The sequence below is a fragment of the Zonotrichia albicollis genome, chromosome 2, assembly GCF_047830755.1.
Source record: "Zonotrichia albicollis isolate bZonAlb1 chromosome 2, bZonAlb1.hap1, whole genome shotgun sequence".
Classification (NCBI taxonomy): Eukaryota; Metazoa; Chordata; class Aves; order Passeriformes; family Passerellidae; genus Zonotrichia; species Zonotrichia albicollis.
The window spans coordinates 82,979,018-82,996,213 of NC_133820.1; the positions used below are offsets into that span (position 1 = coordinate 82,979,018).

Consider the following 17,196-nt stretch of genomic DNA (forward strand, 5'->3'; position numbering starts at 1 on the left):
GTTCAGTAGAGCGGGGTGGGCAGTGACTGTCAGAGCATGTCGAGGAAGACTGATACCTGCATTCCAGGTCCTCTCCAGTTGTTCAAATTTGTATTTTTCACATGCAAGAGAAGTATCCTCCATGCTACTGTAGCTCATTTTTCCTGAAGCCAGGCCATGATACATGAGCTCTGATATTGAAAAGAGCAAGGAATACTAATAATCCTCTTGACAGTGCTTTCAAAAGTCAGAAGGGAGCAGGGGTACTGAAGTTTAAACACCCTGCTTATATGTTTAGTTGTGTTCTGTATCTAACATCTCCCTAGTGTAAAATTCATGAACAGCAGTCCCTGGTTGACAAATAGCTGCAACTTATAAATCAGTACAAATATAAGAGCCTTGAGACTTTAAGTTATCTTTTCAGCCTTAATATTTTTATTTTCAAGTGCAGTCTGAAAATCTGAGATTGCATCTCTCTTTTGAATTTTGTAAGATAAGTGCCAAAACTGAGGATGGTGGACTATTTTAAAATGTACTATATTTTCTTTGGAAAAAGCTTTTATTTCTAAAAGCATTGGTAAATCACTAGCATTTCTTTCTTTGTTATTGCTTGTTTTTTTTTTTTTATTGATTTAAAATAAACTAGTGTGAAAATTTACATATGAAAACCCAGACTAAAAAAAAGCACTGTTTTTTTTTTTTTTGCCACCAAATCTGTATCACCTGTCTATCTTTTTCATAAAAGACCAAACAAATTATCTTGTTATCCATGTTAGAACCATTCCCTGAGGACATTCTTATTGTATTTGCGGGGTTCCCAGACAAAGGAAGGAATTATGAATCTGACTCTATATTCTTAGAAGGCTAATTTATTGTTTTATTATACTATAATATATTATAATATACTAAATAATACAGAAAGGATACTTATAGAAGGCTAAAAAGATAATAATGAAAACTCGTGACTCTTACCAGAGTCCTGATACAGCTTGACCCTGATTGGCCAATAAGTCAAAATAATTCACAGCAGAAACCAATGAAAAAATCACCTGTTGGATAAACACATTCCACATGTGAGCAAAACCGAGGAGAAGCAAATGAGATAAGAATTTGTTTTCCTTTTTCTCTGAGGCTTCTCAGCTTCCCAGGAGAAAATCCTGGGCAAAAGAATTTTTCAGGAAATATGACTGTGACACATTCTGTGTTGCCTGCACTTATAGATCAGTATTAAATCTTTTCATTAGTTACACATCTACTTAAGAGTGTTTACCTGGTTTATTTTCCATAGAAATGCTATTTAGCAATTTGGCACCTTCTCTTCATGCTCAGTTTTGCACTGCCCTCTGAATTCTGTTTAGCCTTGTAGAGCTTGCCATCCTTTGCCTCTTACAAGATATTTCTTCTATTATGTGCTCTACATCTAAAAGCTTAAATGTTGCAATTACATTGTTTCATAAATTATTTGATTAAAAGAACAATTCCAGAAGCCTCATGGTATGCTCCTGTTTCCAAGCCCTACACCAAACCAAAATTTACAAAATAAATGCAATTTCTATATAATAGCTAGACAGAAAAACAAACAAACAAACCCACAGGGGACTACCTAACTGATTTTGTTTGCTTTGTGTATCTACAAGCAATCTGAAGATTTCACCATTAATTTTTAATGCACCCTTCCAATTATTATTCTTCATAGCAGTATAATTATTTAAGTTAAATGTTTTTTGACTTTGCTGTGCAGCTATTTTTTTAGGATTTGGTTAAGTAAACAGCCATATATTTTAAATAACTCCTTTTTTTGTTCCATGCTTTATTATAAAATTCTGTCACAGCATCTTTTAATTCTGTTTCTGATGTACTGCACAATTTAGTCTATTATTTAAGAGGCTTTTATATATAATTAGACTGCTGTTTCTTGGAAAGTTGTAATTTTCTTTAAACACCACAAGAGAAGCAAACTATGTGAATATTTATCTATTTTCTGAATGTGATTTCATTAAAAAAGGGACATCTGGAAAATATCTGACTTTTGAGCAGCTATGTGGATGTCTTACTAAGAAACCAAGTAAACAAAGTTACTCAAAAAGGAAAATCTTGTTGAACCAAACTAAATTGAGTGATAAACCAAAAAAAACCATGAAAAAAAATCCACATATGATGCAATGGAAGCTTTGCAATACTTCATTGTTAGTTGCATTCAATGAGAAATGAGCAAATTATCTCAGAGGTTCTAATAAATAATCTCATCATATTAATGACTTTCCTACTAGTAGGAAAACAAAAACTTTTCATATTAATTTATTCAACTGCAGTTGAAAGCTGTGAGAACTCTCTACTCTTTTGACCTTATTTGTATCCTCTACTCCCCCTATGTGTAATAACTGCATATCAGTAAATCCAGAGTAATGGGCTTTCAAGTAGAGCTAGGCGAACCTAACTGCCTTAAGGCAATTTGTTATGGAAAAATCTTAGACTTTGTTGTGGTTCTTGTTTGTTTACTAGCTTTGGGGGCTTTTTTTGTGTTGGTCTGCTTGGGTTTTTGTGGGTTTGGGATTTTTTTGGAAGGGGGGGGTGTGACAGGGGGTGTGGGTTTTTTTTCTCTCATCATATGTAAATGCATAGTTCACAGAAGAATATATTCATTAAAAGAAAAGAAAGCATATTCAGAACCTGCATGGAAAAGAGAGATGAAACAAAATGCAAGAGAGGGAGGGAAAAATCTGTTCCTAACCCCCAACACTTCCTTCTAAATTTCAAACTCTGCAGCTTCTACAGCACAGTTAAATATTCTTTGCATCTCACTTTGTTGAAAATAAATTCATTAAGTTGGCTGATCACATGTAAATTGGATTCCCAGGAAGCAGAACTCAGGGTTGGCAGATTACCAGCCAGTTACTGCACACGGAATTCTACACAAGTTCGTAGTATTTATCTCCAACTTGTTTCAAATACAAAAAGCACCACCCCTGTCATAAGAAATTCAATTATTCTTTTAAAAAATTCACAGAATCCCATCATTTATCAACCTCATTGATATATGTAGTTATAAGAGAAGAATTATATTGACAGATTTGATTAAAACCACACATTATTAAAGCAATCTTACCAGAATGTGGTAACATTTTTGTCTTAATAAACCCACAGATGTGACAGATAAAAAGTGATAAAACAGAGAATACAACATACTCCAGAAATTTATAGCTTTTATTTGAGTATTGTTTTAAAGAAATAAATTCAGATAATTCTTCAAATTCAGTTCATTTCATTGAAAATCAAAATTGGACTTTTTTCCATAATTCTCCATAATTCTTTCCATAATTCTCCTTGTGCAGTTACATAGCTTAAAAGAAAAAACACCTCACACATTTATTCAGTACAGAAATACAAACCAGAATAGAATGGCAAGTGTACAAGTTTTTACAATGAATATTTTGTATTTTCAGGGTATTCCACTGAGATGATGTCATGAGCATAAGAAGCCTGTAAATAGAAATAGTTCTGAAATATAAGAATTTAGATAATTTTTCTTAAGTCTAAAAGAACAATTATTCAAAAATTGTTGCCCAAAGAACCAGAAATTCTAAGGAATAAAAATGAGTATAAAATATTGCTATTTAAATAGGTTTATAGTGACATACACGTGTATAGTATGTATTTTGCCATTTTTCAGAATGAAATTAATGCCACTGTGGTTCTCCTGGGTGTTGTAGATTTTCAAAGATATAAAATAATTCTTTCAATATGCTAACATAGTGTACGTTGGAGAAATTTTTGTCCTGAGTTTTGCAAACATTTAATACTTTGTGGTAGATATTTTTATGTCTTTGCTTTAGTTACTTTTAATGTTGTTCAGAGAAAGGAAAAAAGGCTGAATTATAAAGGCTATTACAATTTGATTGTGAAGTGAGGATTATCACCTTGGTTTAGAATACTGTGTTGAACTAAATTCTCCGTGTACTGACCTCTCAGAAATATTTTGTCAGGGACTTAGGGAGAAGGAACAAAATATTCAGTTCTAAATCCTTTACAAGGCTCCAGTCTGAGAGTTTCTGCTTCTTGAAAAACCTACTCTTGAGGGATTTCAGTTACTATAATTATGCCATTTCTTATGGACAAAGGCAGTCGCTCAGTGAACTGGCTGTTACATTTTTAAGGTAGAAGAGGCAAGCAGTCATCCTTTTCTGTTTCCCAAAATCTTGTTGTTAAACTCCACACAGTCCTGGTGGAGTTTTTTATTAAGCCAAATTGTATTAGAGATTTTTTTACATCCGGCAAAGAATAACATTTTTATTTAGTAGATCAGAGTTCACTTTTTCTATGTGTCATGCTGTTCTCCTCCAACATCTGCATTAGAGACTACAAAAAAATTGGAGGATGTACTAACTCAAGTTAGCTACAGATTTAGTGGTCAAATACAAACAACCAGGACACAAAAACTAGAGTTTAGGAAATGTTGGTGCAAAAGTACATATACCTGTTTCCAGTAATATCAGAAAAATCTCCTCCAGTAATGCCAAAAACATTTGGAAAAGAGGTCATTACCAAGCGGGTATATTTTTTCTTAAACCAGAGGGAGAAAGAAAATAATATATTCAATAACAGTGAAGGTAAAATAAATAAAATATAAAAAAATAAAATAAATAAATAAATACATAAATACATAAAAATGGAGCAAAACCACTGAACAGTGCAAATGAATATTGTAAGGGTAGGGGGGAACAAAGGAAGATGAGTCTTCAATTTTTCACTGATACCCTCTGATACGACATTAACATCAAACTGAACGTTTCCTTAGCATGTTCTCAATGATCAGATTAAGACTTCTGATAGCCACAGAAGATTATTTTGGTGTTGAAAACATCTCATGATTATTCGCTATTAATACAACAGAGTTTTTTAACTGAAAATGTGAGGATTGTATTATATATAATAAATTGAAACCTGTACAGTGTACATGAAAAAATAACTAAGAACACAACTGATATATCCCTCTGTGCAAGTGAATCCTGTTCAGTGATTCCTTAGAGCCTTATGCAGCAATCTCCAAAGCATATGACCTTGTTGTTGGGAAACATGATGGTATCATAATTTAGTTACTTGTTCTGAGAAATCTAGGGAATTTTCATGGGCTAGCTGCTTCTGGGGTGATTTTAGATTGGCTCAAGCCCAAAGCTGATGAGCTGTGATAATTTTCCTGCTCTATTCAGGACAATGAATGTGTATCATTCCATACTAATTAATTTTTAAATTATCTGTGTAACATTTTTAATTTTAAAAAATCATTAAATTCCTGAGACTTTTATTTGTCCTTTCAAGGCTATTCTTAACATTCTTTTTAAAAAATGTTCTCTTTTTTTTTTTTTGCTGTATCCATTACAGGTTTTTTTACACTTTTTGTGGTGTTGATTTATTATTATTGAAAGGAAAAGAAAAAGGAAATTTCCTCTAAATTATTAATTTGTCCAAAACAGATTTCTACTTTATATCTGACAAACAACAAAACAAACAAAACCCTAAAAATGTATGTTCTGTTCTTCAGCTCCAGAGGTGTAATTGAATTACTGGAACAGATTCACATGTCTGCACTGAAGAAAATTATTTATGTAATAATGTGACTTTCACCTCCATGATGGACTCTGGTTTTTGACTCCTTGGAGACAAAAAACCCAAAGCAGCTAATACTTCAAACCCAATCAAAACTTTGAACTAAAGTAGGACCTTGAAACAAAGAATGAAATTATTTTAAAAGAAAAATTATGCTAGAAGAGAAACATGAGGAGCTGATTGAAATATTAAGTTCTTTTTATCCATGTCATTTTCAAGAAAAATATATTTTCAGGGTTTGATTCTGCAAGCAAGTCTTGGTAATTTGTTTGGATTTTTTTCACCATTTGATAAACTAGTTTTAAAATAAAATAACCCATGAGTACTTTGTAGGTACCCTCAGGGCATTGAATCCTGTTACACTAAGATTTGACTCTTAATTCCATAGGGAGAAATGAAGCCACATGTAAAAATATTATAGGAACATAGGTTGCCAACATTTTAACAAATAATCCCACCCAAATATATCCTGAAAAAAAGCTTCACAATGTGCTACATGATATTCTTCACTTCTAAAGGCAGTAAACATGGAGCTTGGCAGGCAGAAAAATGCCAAGAGTATTAAAGCAATAACTGAAATTATTTATTCCTTTTTTAAAAGAAAAATGAAAAATGAGGTTCCAAGTCAATAAAATACAAATATTATTAAATGTAATGTTTTTTATATCTTTTCATCTTTCAACATTTGTGTTAAAAGTCTACATTTTGTCTGTGTAGTTATACAATGCAAGACTCTGAATGCATGTAGATGTCTGTGTCTCACCTAAACTCCCTGAACTCCCTTTACAAACAATCAAGATGAATAGGCACTTCTAGGGCATGGTTCATTTTACTTTAATCAAGCCTGACAAAATAGGTCAGATTAATTGTGTTTTAAAATAAGACTCAGTTACAAAGTCTCCCATTCTACTTCTGCAAAAATACATGAATGTTTACTGATGATATATATATTTGTATCTTCAATCTTCCGTGCAACTGTTCTAATTTTAATGAGGAATTAAATTATACAATGTATCTAATACAACCTATACCAGTGATCTCACAGGGAAGCAGGGATATTTTATTCCTTGGCAACACACAGTGCTTGTTACAAACTAATAGGTTTCTAAAATTTTAATCTTTTTTTGATGTACTCTATACAAGGTATTTCTCAGTAGTGATTTAATACTGTTTGGGATGGAGATAGAGACCTTGGAAAAAAATACATTCCAAAAACCAAAACTAAAAAAAAAAGCAAACATAAAATACCCCGCCCCAAAAAAAACAAAAAAACCAAACAATTTTCTCCTTTCAGATTTTTTATGTGGTCCAAAAATACTTGTAGCCAAATAATAATAGTATATACTCTATCTATCTATTGCACTGGTTTTGCGCTATCCCAATTCAGCTTTTTCCATTGAAAAATTTATGAGAAATTGATATTTTTATAGTCAGTGTTTCACATAGGGAAGTGTGTATTATTTAAGAGACCTGAAATGCTTTTCTCTTGCCCACTGTTGCCTTAGTATTTGAGGGTATTGATATATATATATATATATTTGCTTAGCTTTTACACACATATCCAGAATGTATTAAACACCACCATTTCTAGTTTTCTTTTACAGGTAGGACTTTCAAAAGAGTTAAATAAAGAAAGGTTATTTTCCTAACCTTGGTTAATAATTTTTATTTCACTTTGTTTGGATTTTAAATTACTTTAGAATATTTATCTATAGTTTATCCATCAAAGGTCTTAAAAACTTTTTAGATAATGTGGGCCTTAGTTCTTTATTGGTAAAAGTATTCAGGGCTCCTTACTCTAAGTGCTTAAGTATTGAATTTTTCATCTGAATGTACAGACCAGTTAGAATACAAATAGAGTCAGGGAAAGTGTCCTTCATATTTCTGAGGGGAGTCCTGATCTGTATTTGTTTTAGTAAACTAATACAATATTTCACCTATTGGGATTTTTCATGGTGCAGAGGTTTCCAATACAAAATGCAGAGAACAATAACATTTGATTGAAACTTCTGCCTCTAACAGACTGTCTCAGTTCAGTGGGGAATCATCCACAAGTTTAGATCTCTCCATTTCAGTCTGACATTTGAAATAATTGACAGCTAAATTAGGTTCAATCAAAGCAGGTGTGGATAACTCCAGAGCACCATACTAATCATTCCACACTTATTAGCCTTGCTCTTAGGACACAAAGGACTGCAGAAATCACTAGGAACAGCAGTGTTACTATAGTAGCATGATAGAAGAAGAAGAAGAAGAAGAAGAAGAAGAAGAAGACGAAGAAGAAGAAGAAGAAGAAGAAGAAGATGGCAATCAAGAAGAAGAAGAAGAAGAACAAGAACAACAACAACAACAAATTAAATTTATCATTCCTGGGGAAATTCGGAAGCAGGAACATATTATTTTCAAGATCTCATATAGATTTCAAGAACATTAGAGAAATAAAAATGAAAGGCTATCTGTGCTAAATCAATATAAGCAAAACTGCAGATGGAAAGTAGCAGGAACTTTAATTCCCTGTCTTCTGAAATGTTTCAGTAATATTTTTTTCTGAAAACAGCTAAAATAAAAGAAAAAGTGTGTCTACATTTAAATTCCCTGAGTTTTTTCTGTTCCTTTATCTTCATGTTATGCTTACTTAAGTGCAAGGTAAATATTTTAGCATTTATTAGATACTGATTATTATTATTTTACCTAATAATTTTATAGGTTTAGTAAAATATGTTTTTAATGATTCAAGATTGCACAATTGTCTTCTTACTGCAAGAAAATATAATAATTTCTATATTAAAAAATAGAGATACCTTAATGCAGCATGCTATCAAATACCCTGTGAGAAATTTGTCTAAGTCAATACCTGCCTTCTTTATTTTCCACTGAATAATTAATTGCTTATGACATGGATTTTTTATCTACTTTATCTACTTCAAACTCACAGAATTACTGTTCTTTTCATGCTATTTGTCACCATGTCCTAACACAGATTTAAATCATAGTATTAATACTTGTAGGTAGTGAAAAAGAAATTATAAAACTTTAAAGCACTGTCAATTGTTCTATGCTTTCTCTGTTTCTTTTCTGACACTCATTGTTTGGAATAATTAGAATATCTGCTAGTCTTCAGACTGTGAACTGGAATTCATTTAAATAATTGTGCATGCTTCTTATTGCACCTAAATATATCTAAGTGCATAGAAGAATTAATTTCTACACATCTTTAGACCTACAAAAAAATCTGACCAAAATTTTACTTGAGTGGGTTTTGGTTGTTGTTGTTTCACAGGAGTTTTGTGGGTTTTTGCTGTATCTTCCCAATGCTGGAAACAGACATCTAACATAAATTGGATAAATATGCCTCAAAAATTCCTGAACCTCTCTGTTTGCTATGGAAGAACCCCACCAGGAAAGAAGAAATTCTACTGTGTATCTTCAAGAAGAACCTTTAATTTCTTTGTCATCCTTAATTCTTATTAGTTTTTTGGCTAAGCAGTGTTTCCAGCTCTAACAATCCCATCCTGAAGCTCTCTTTCTAGCAGACATTATTAGTACTTCAACCCAGACGTTTCAGATTCCACAGTTTTTTGTTTTTTCCAAGAAAAAACCAATCCCTGGAAAATGCTATAGTTTCCTTAGCACCATGCCTTTGTCTGTATTTGTGTACACCTACATGAAAGTTTGTATGCTCATTTTTATGCCAAAGCTATAATGAATTTTGACTCAAAAATATAAGAATAAAGAAATGTACCAGCACTTGTGACAAGAGCTGATGTTGTTTAAAATGAAAGACACCTTTTTGTTCCATCTTATCCTTCAGTTTCATTCCTTCTCTGAACAATATGGCGTCACCACAAAATCATAATTTTCTGTGAGTTACCACTCAATACAAAACACAATGTTTTAAGTTAGCTTGATTTCTGCTTCAAAGAAAAGACAACAATCTTAATATACCTATGTGGGCTGCTTTCTGCTGGGTTAATTGTCCTCCCAGTGGCCGGTATGGAGCTGTCTTCTGGATTTGTGCCTAACACAGGGTTGATAACGTAGAGAGATATTTTGGTTATTGTTGATCAGGGCTTAGGGCTTTTTTTGCTTTTCCTCTTGCCATGCAGAGGAATGGCAAGGAAGTTGGGGGTTTCCTAGTTGATTAACTTATTCATAGTTCATTCTCCTTACTTCATTAACTTCTGTCATAAGTCTCATTCATTCTGACAGTTTGAAAAGCAAGACTAAAATTGCGCATTAATTTTAGATAGTGTAGAATTGGATGATGTCACGTCATACTTAGTAAATCCTCCATAGATATTATTTGAAATAAAGTATTTCAAAGATAGCTTTTAATTTCTTTCACCCTATTTAGTAAAGATGTAGAACATTAATAGATTCTCTACAAAACTGAGGTGCCTTTACATTTTGGTGGTGTATAATAAAGTGGAAACATTTTGTTCCCATCATTTAAAACAACCTTTGCCATTTTATTTATGACTTGGCTTTTAAAACACTGACAGGATACTGGACAGCATTTATAGAGCGTGGCTGGAAGCAATATATTTGCTCTCCTTAACTGAAATCCATTCACCTTGAAAGCATGAGCTCATGAAGGATAAATGACCCAGAAGATAAGATCATTCCTATTAGTAAATAAAGTACCTGTACTCACAAAGATTTAAATTAAAGTGAAAGCATGTTTATCATCTTCACTCATTCAAGCAAATGCAAAAAGCTAATTATTTTTCTCCTCTGTATATGTGTATGCAATTATAGTTAAACAATTAACATTTATGGCAATTTATTTGGTAATATTTCATTATTATTTATTCCTTATTGTACAAATATAGGAATCTACTTTTGCTAGTCAGGTAATATTTATTAAAATTGAAAAGGAATTATGTGCATAAATTTAAGCAGGATAATTTGGCCTCCAATTTTTTCCTAGTTTCTTGCTATCTCAGTACAGGAAAGAACAACTTTTCTTCTTCTGCTGAGATTCCACTTCAAGAAAAGATTTGTTTAAATAGTTTTTCTTCTCTATTAACTAGGTATTTATAATGAATTTATATTCACATGAATATTGGTTTTGTCCCTTTTACTTCTCTCCATGTATTCACACTTTATTTATGTTCTTTCTTTACTGTTTTCTAAATATTTCTTTTTTTTCCAATTCTTCACTTTTATTTTAGTTTATAATTTGTTCTTACCATTACTCTTATTTGTGACTTTTTCTTATTTTTCTTCTTTTTTTTATTTTGTGTAAATGATCCAGTCTTGACCACTCCCTTAAAAATCTTTCCTTCATTCCATATACCCACAACACATGGCTAAAATTCTGTCTATTTTCAGTCCATTTTTCACCTCCTGCATCCTCTGTAAATCAAGGAGTTATGTCATTTCCCTCGACAGGCATTAATGAAAAGTTAAAAAAAAATGAAAAAGAAAAACAAAATGCAGAAGTATGGAAGCATAGCTTCTAAAATTTTTCACAGTAAAATGAAACTCGTGGCACAGCATTGCCAAAGTACAAAAAGTACACTGATGTAGTGTATTGACATTGTACAAGATGATGGTTCAGAAAAAAGAAAATAATTTAAAACCATCCCTTATTTCCCCAGCTCCCATCCTGAATTGACTTATCAATATCCACGTTTGATAAGTCTTTTCTGTCATTTCATGAATGAACCAGGAGAATATTACTTCTGTAAATAATATTTTTTATATATGGATTACTTTAGACGTGTAGATGACATCATGGATTTTGCCACCCTTCTTCCTTGATCAGTCAAAACATTCTTAATGAGCTACTAAAATTAATGTTCTTTCCAATTAACATATTCATGTGAACCTCACAAGCAGACTGCACATCCTTGATAAACACAGCATAATGAAGAAGTCTGTTCAAAGCTCACAGTAACAGGGAGAAATATTTGCTTTGCAAATCACTGACCCAACAACTGTCAACATCAACCAGACTGTTTAACTATGGTTTTGTAACTGAGAAATAATATGAACCTGATTCTGGTCTGGCAGCACCTTGTATAGATGCTGGAATGGCAGCACCTTTTATAGATTCTGGCGCTGAAGAAGTCTGACAGGACTGCAAAGCTGATATCTAAAATTCTACATGCAGTTTCAGGCATCTGAAGGTGGAAGGACCAAGCAGCTGTAATATTTTATGCTTTCAGTTGTGCTTCAGAACCAAAAAAATTACAAAAGAATTCTTTTCTTTCAGGCCAGGTTTATGTCTATTCTCACGACGTCCTAGTGTGAGCTCTTTAGGGTATGCTGCCTCTTTACAAGGCAACAAAATATGCTGCAACTTGCCTATGGTTTTCTATCAGATGATTTTTTAATTGCATTTTATTTTTCCCTTTTTTTTCTGTCTTAAATATACTTCATCCTCACAGCAGATTTCACTCACTGAACAGTGAAGGTGCACCCAGCTTATTATTTTCAGTCCTAAGTTTTAAATATAATTTTTCCTGCTAAAAGAAATTTCTCTCACCATATGAATGGTATGTCAATTTAATCTATTTGACTCGTCCCTGCCTATAATCTTTATTCAGACCTCCATTTTCTCTTATCTTTAATTCTGTGATTTAACTGTTTTATTATTATGTCTCTTACTAATTTAAAAATATTTTCTCCACTGAAGTCCCTAATTCCTCAGCTTTTCTCCACTGAAGTCCTTAATATCCCCCAATACAGAATTGAAGATTTTTATGTTCCTCCAGGTGGAAATAAGATATGATAGCATCAGTCTGACCTTGTAACCCCATTTTCCTTGCTCTTCTGCTCACCTTAAAATAATTTCTGAGAGTTTAAGAAAACTGTCCCTGAGATTTTTGCAAGCCAAATGTTCATGCATTTAACTCATTTTCTCTCTCTGCTTATAGTATATATGTATATTATTAAATAAATTGGATAGGAAACAAAAGGGAAGAAATAGCACAGGAGGTTTCTTCTTCATGTAAGTGTATAAATATAGGCATAGAAGAGAAGTACCTAGCTGAAAATTATGAATAATAAGGTCATTTTTTTTAACAATAAGTCATGTTTTAACCCCAACCATCAGCCAAGCAACAAGCAGCTTCTCACTCACTCCCTCACCAGTAGGACTGGAGACAGAATTAGAAAGGTAAAAATTAGAAAACTTGTTTAAAAAGAACATCAAATGCTGCACATACAAGTGAGGTAAAACAAGGATTTCATTCCCTGCTTCCTGTGGACAGGAATGTAACAATTGGGATGATAAACATTCCCCAAATGTTCCTCCATCACCCCAAATATGTCCCACTTCCTTCTTCCCCACAAGCTTTATTTACTGAGAATGGTGCTATAAGGTCTGGAACATCCCTTTGATCATTTTAGGTGGACTGTTCCTGCTGTGTCTTCTCCCTGCTTCCCATGCACCTCCAGGCTCCCCTCTGGAGTGTCAGTATGAGAAGCAGAAAAGACCTCAGCTCTATGTAAACCCTGCTCAGTAGTAACAAAAACATCTCTATATAATCACATTGTTTTCAGAAAAAACAAATCCAAAAACAAAACCATAGCTCCATACCAGCCTCTGTGATGAAAATTCACTCTGTCCCAGCCAAACCCAGCACACAGTTCTGTAAAAATTTCCAATAGCTATATTCCTTATTCCATGTAAATGGATTTTAGCCCTCTATTATGAGTGTTACAGCACAATGAGATGGGCATGGATAGGGTGAATTAATGAGACATCATATGAAACTGGGGGAACAATCTCACAGCAAGCAAAGGAATATTTTTACCCATTAGACAATTGAAAGAGGGACACTTCCAGCCAAAGAATACTTCTAATGCTGAGGGTTTGCAAGGGCTCTGAGGGTCTATGAAGATTGAAGACTGATAGAAGCCATCTATGAGGACACTTATAAGTAACTAAACTAATAAAAATCTAACTCAGCAAATTTACGAACTGCAAACGTTGGGAGGGCAGTGGGCTGAGTTGTTTAAATAAAGATTACCTATGACACAGTCTATGTATTTACATGATTGTATTCAGAATGTAGATACTGAATGGGTGATTAGACCTGACAGCACATGGCTACAGTTATAAAAAAAGGCAAAACTTCGATCTCCTCTATGAAGCAGATATATAGGATCTTTAACCCAAGTTCATGGATTTAGTGAAAAATGACAGGAAAGCATTTAAAAACTAATAAAAAAGAACTGTGGAGGCTGTAATATAAAAATATTTCCTGGGTGAGACATTATTTTCACACCAATAGGATTCATATCTGGTTCATGAAAAGTTTGTGGTAGAATACTAATAGTGTAGGTAACTAACCCTACGCACTCAGTTTCCTACTTAATTTTTTTTGTTTCCTTTAAGGGAATTAATATCTATTATTTGCCACTCTTGCAGTTTATAAGTTCTGCAGAAGAGCAGGATTTAATTGTTGCTATTTCTTGAGATACCTGGCCATCCTCTTATTTAATATCTAATTTGTCAGATTTTTAAATGACACACATTTAATCACTGTCATAATAGAACTTCATTCTTCCAGGATCTGTTTTTCTGCTTTGAGAAGACAGTAGGTCAAGAATTAAACTTAAACTTTAATTCAGATATTAAACTTTAGGGAGAACCAAAAAGTTAGCAGATGACATGTTTCATAAACATCAGGCATCCAGATATTCAGTTTATTCAACTAAACACTGTGTTACACCTTAACTGCAGTTGAAGTACAATTTATTAAGAGATGGATAAGCATAATAAAAAATAAAACTAAAGATGTAAACCTTGAAACAACCATTATGTTGTAGTGAAATATCTTGACAGGTGCTATTAATCATTTATAGAGGATAGCATAATAATTTTCTTTCAGTAATAAAGTCAGTATAAAATCCTTCATCAGTGGTAAAAGAACAAGAAAAATATTATTCTACCTACACAGTACAAAACAGCTCTAGGGAACTTCAATATTTCATTATACATTTTTAAAATATCTTTTAAATGTGGAGTTGAGTGGATCTTGGCATCTAATGGGAAAAGAGAACTCACAAGGTATGAATATCATGGAAAAAGTCATACACACTCCAAAACATAAGCTTGGAAGAGATAATATTTATGATTTCAAATAACACAAATCTCATTTTTGATCTGATTTACATAGTCAGAAAACTGAAAAATATGTTTTAGATTTTCAAACAAATACCTCAAGATTCTCAGATAAAACAGTACAGTTCTTATTCACTATATGATGAAACAATGATACACTCACTACATCTACCATGAATTATAGAAAGCTGGAAAAATAAAAACCTAGGGAAGTATTGATCAAAGCACTTCTGGATGTCCTGGAGAATTCATAGAGGCAGTTGTTGTTATTATTTTCATTTTCACATAGCTACAAATACGAATATGGTAGAACAATGGTAGAGCATTGTTCAGAAATACAGTTTCTAAATTAAATAACTGTCACAGCTCATGCATGTGCATCCTCTACATCCTTTCACATGATGAAGAGAACAACAGAGCTATAAAATATTTCCAGAACAGCAATTCAAAAATTGATGGTGTTACAGCATCATGTGGTTTATATATGTCTTTCCTGGCTTCAAAGATTGCATATTTTTGTTGTCATGTTTAAAAAAAAAAAGATGCAGGCTACTTGTGGACCAAACTTGTTTTGGACACAAGTAGACCATGTTCAACAGCACTCTATATGGGTATTTCACAGAGAAAGCAGGATGTTAAACTGAAAGTCAGTGTAACAAAGGCCTGATTATGTAATTATGGTGAAAAACATGAGGAAAATTAAGCAGATATAAATTTCTACAGCTGTATTGACTTCAAAGTACTTGTGTGACAAAAAAAATCTAGTCTACTTGTTTACTTTTTGCAAATGCGTGTAAACTCCAACTTGTTAATATATGTCCAAAATATTTCCTTTCCTGGAAAGTATATTTTTCAATATCGTCAGTGGAATATTCCTTGTGAATTAAACTTAGAATTTGGACCTTAAAAAACAAACTATATAGAAATCATAATGAATGTGAACCAAATAAGCTTATTTGCAGTGGGGGTGCAATATTTAAAAGAAGTTTTGTTAAGTACTTGCTGACCCAAGATCTTACTCCATTTTCATATTCAGCAATGAGGAATATACAAGAAAAAGAAGGGGGAAAAGTGCATTTATGAGACTTTTCCTGGAGGTTAAATCTCTGTGTGAAGATTAAAAAACAAAGAAAATAAGCGCTGTAGTTAAAAATAGCATAAGATAAGTGGAAAATAAGGAAATGCAATAATCAGGTGATCAACAGTGTTTTATGCATGTAAATAGATATTATGCAATTTAAGAATAGGAAAAAAATTGAAGTCATATTTGAAGGCTATATTTTTGTCATTTTCCCTTCCAGAAAACTTTGAAGTTTTTTTTGCATTTAATAACATGTGGTATGACTTCCTAAAGAAAGAAAAAGTGAATAGAGACGTTTTCCCATTTCCATATCAGTGGACTACAGAAAGGAGAATTCATTTGAAATGCAAGTAGGATAAAACTGGATTTTCCCCCCTTTGTGACATAGTGTTCCTGGCTGTAAATGAGAGGAAATATTTTGGTTTTATTTGATGCATTTACTGTGGAGGTAAAGCAATGAAGGACTTCATGGCACTAATAGCAGTGAATCTATACTGGGGCTTTTTCATCTGCAGCCTACAGAGGCAAAAAAATACAAGTCGAATATTCTGAGAGTCATGGAGAATATTGTTTACTCTCTTTCCTAGTCAAAGGTACAGGGTGCCAGGTTCAGAACAAATAAAAGGAAATACTCTGCTATTGAACTCTTTGCCAGAGGACATTTTGAGTGCTCTAAGTTTGTGAGTGTTCAAAAGAAGATTTGGACAGATTTTTGAGGAAAAATCCTTCGAGGTCTGCAAAGAAGAAAGAAATCACGTATGAGTCAGGAGGACCTTGAGCCACAAATCATTGTACACTGGCAGAATGCAAGCATTTGGGAAAACACCACTACACGTCCTGTTCTTGTACTCTTTCCTATGAATCTACATTGCTCCAGACAGAAACTGCACATGGAACTATAAGAATTTCAGTTCTGAATTTCTGTTATTTTTTCAATATATTCTTAAAGATGCCACTTGCAAGTAAAAACCTAAAATGTGCGTGTAGTCTTGAAAAAGAATTGTGAAGAGTTCCATAAAGAAATAATAATAAAAGCAGCAGTACAATAGTAAGTAATGCATTATTTTAGCATTAATTCAAGTCACATCATTAGTAAAGCTCTCCTCTGAATCATCTTGTAACTGCTGCAAATGTGCTTTGAGTCCGGACTTCCAGTAATTCCAAGAGTTTTAATTTCACACTCCCAAAGAGGAAAGTGTTTTTCTCTTTTGAAGACAGTCAAAGGTTGTAAAATTTTTTAAATCTATTATGACATATTTATGTATTTGAAAATCAACACAAGTATAGCTGACAGTTTCAACTTAACTTCTGTCTTGTTTTCTTTCAGAATTCTAAAGCAAAATGAAAAGATACACTCCTATAATCAATTTTATGATGTTGCTGCTACTCATGGTCAATTTAGTTTATGATAATATGATGAGGAAGACAATTTTATAAATTTAGTTGCTGAGCT

General features: G+C 32.8%; 1 long non-coding RNA gene across 3 annotated transcripts in view; it reads left to right on the top strand.

Annotated features, from left to right (window-relative positions):
* LOC141728348 (uncharacterized) overlaps nucleotides 1-17,196 on the top strand; it is a 177,604-nt gene that overhangs the window by 92,412 nt on the left and 67,996 nt on the right. Inside the window, exon 3 of one of the 3 annotated variants that reach the window (XR_012579271.1) lies at nucleotides 7,754-8,177. The exons of the other annotated variants lie outside the window; for them this stretch is intronic. This is a non-coding gene — a long non-coding RNA (uncharacterized LOC141728348). Of the gene's footprint in view, nucleotides 1-7,753; nucleotides 8,178-17,196 lie in introns of those variants that run through there. 3 annotated transcript variants of the gene reach the window in all.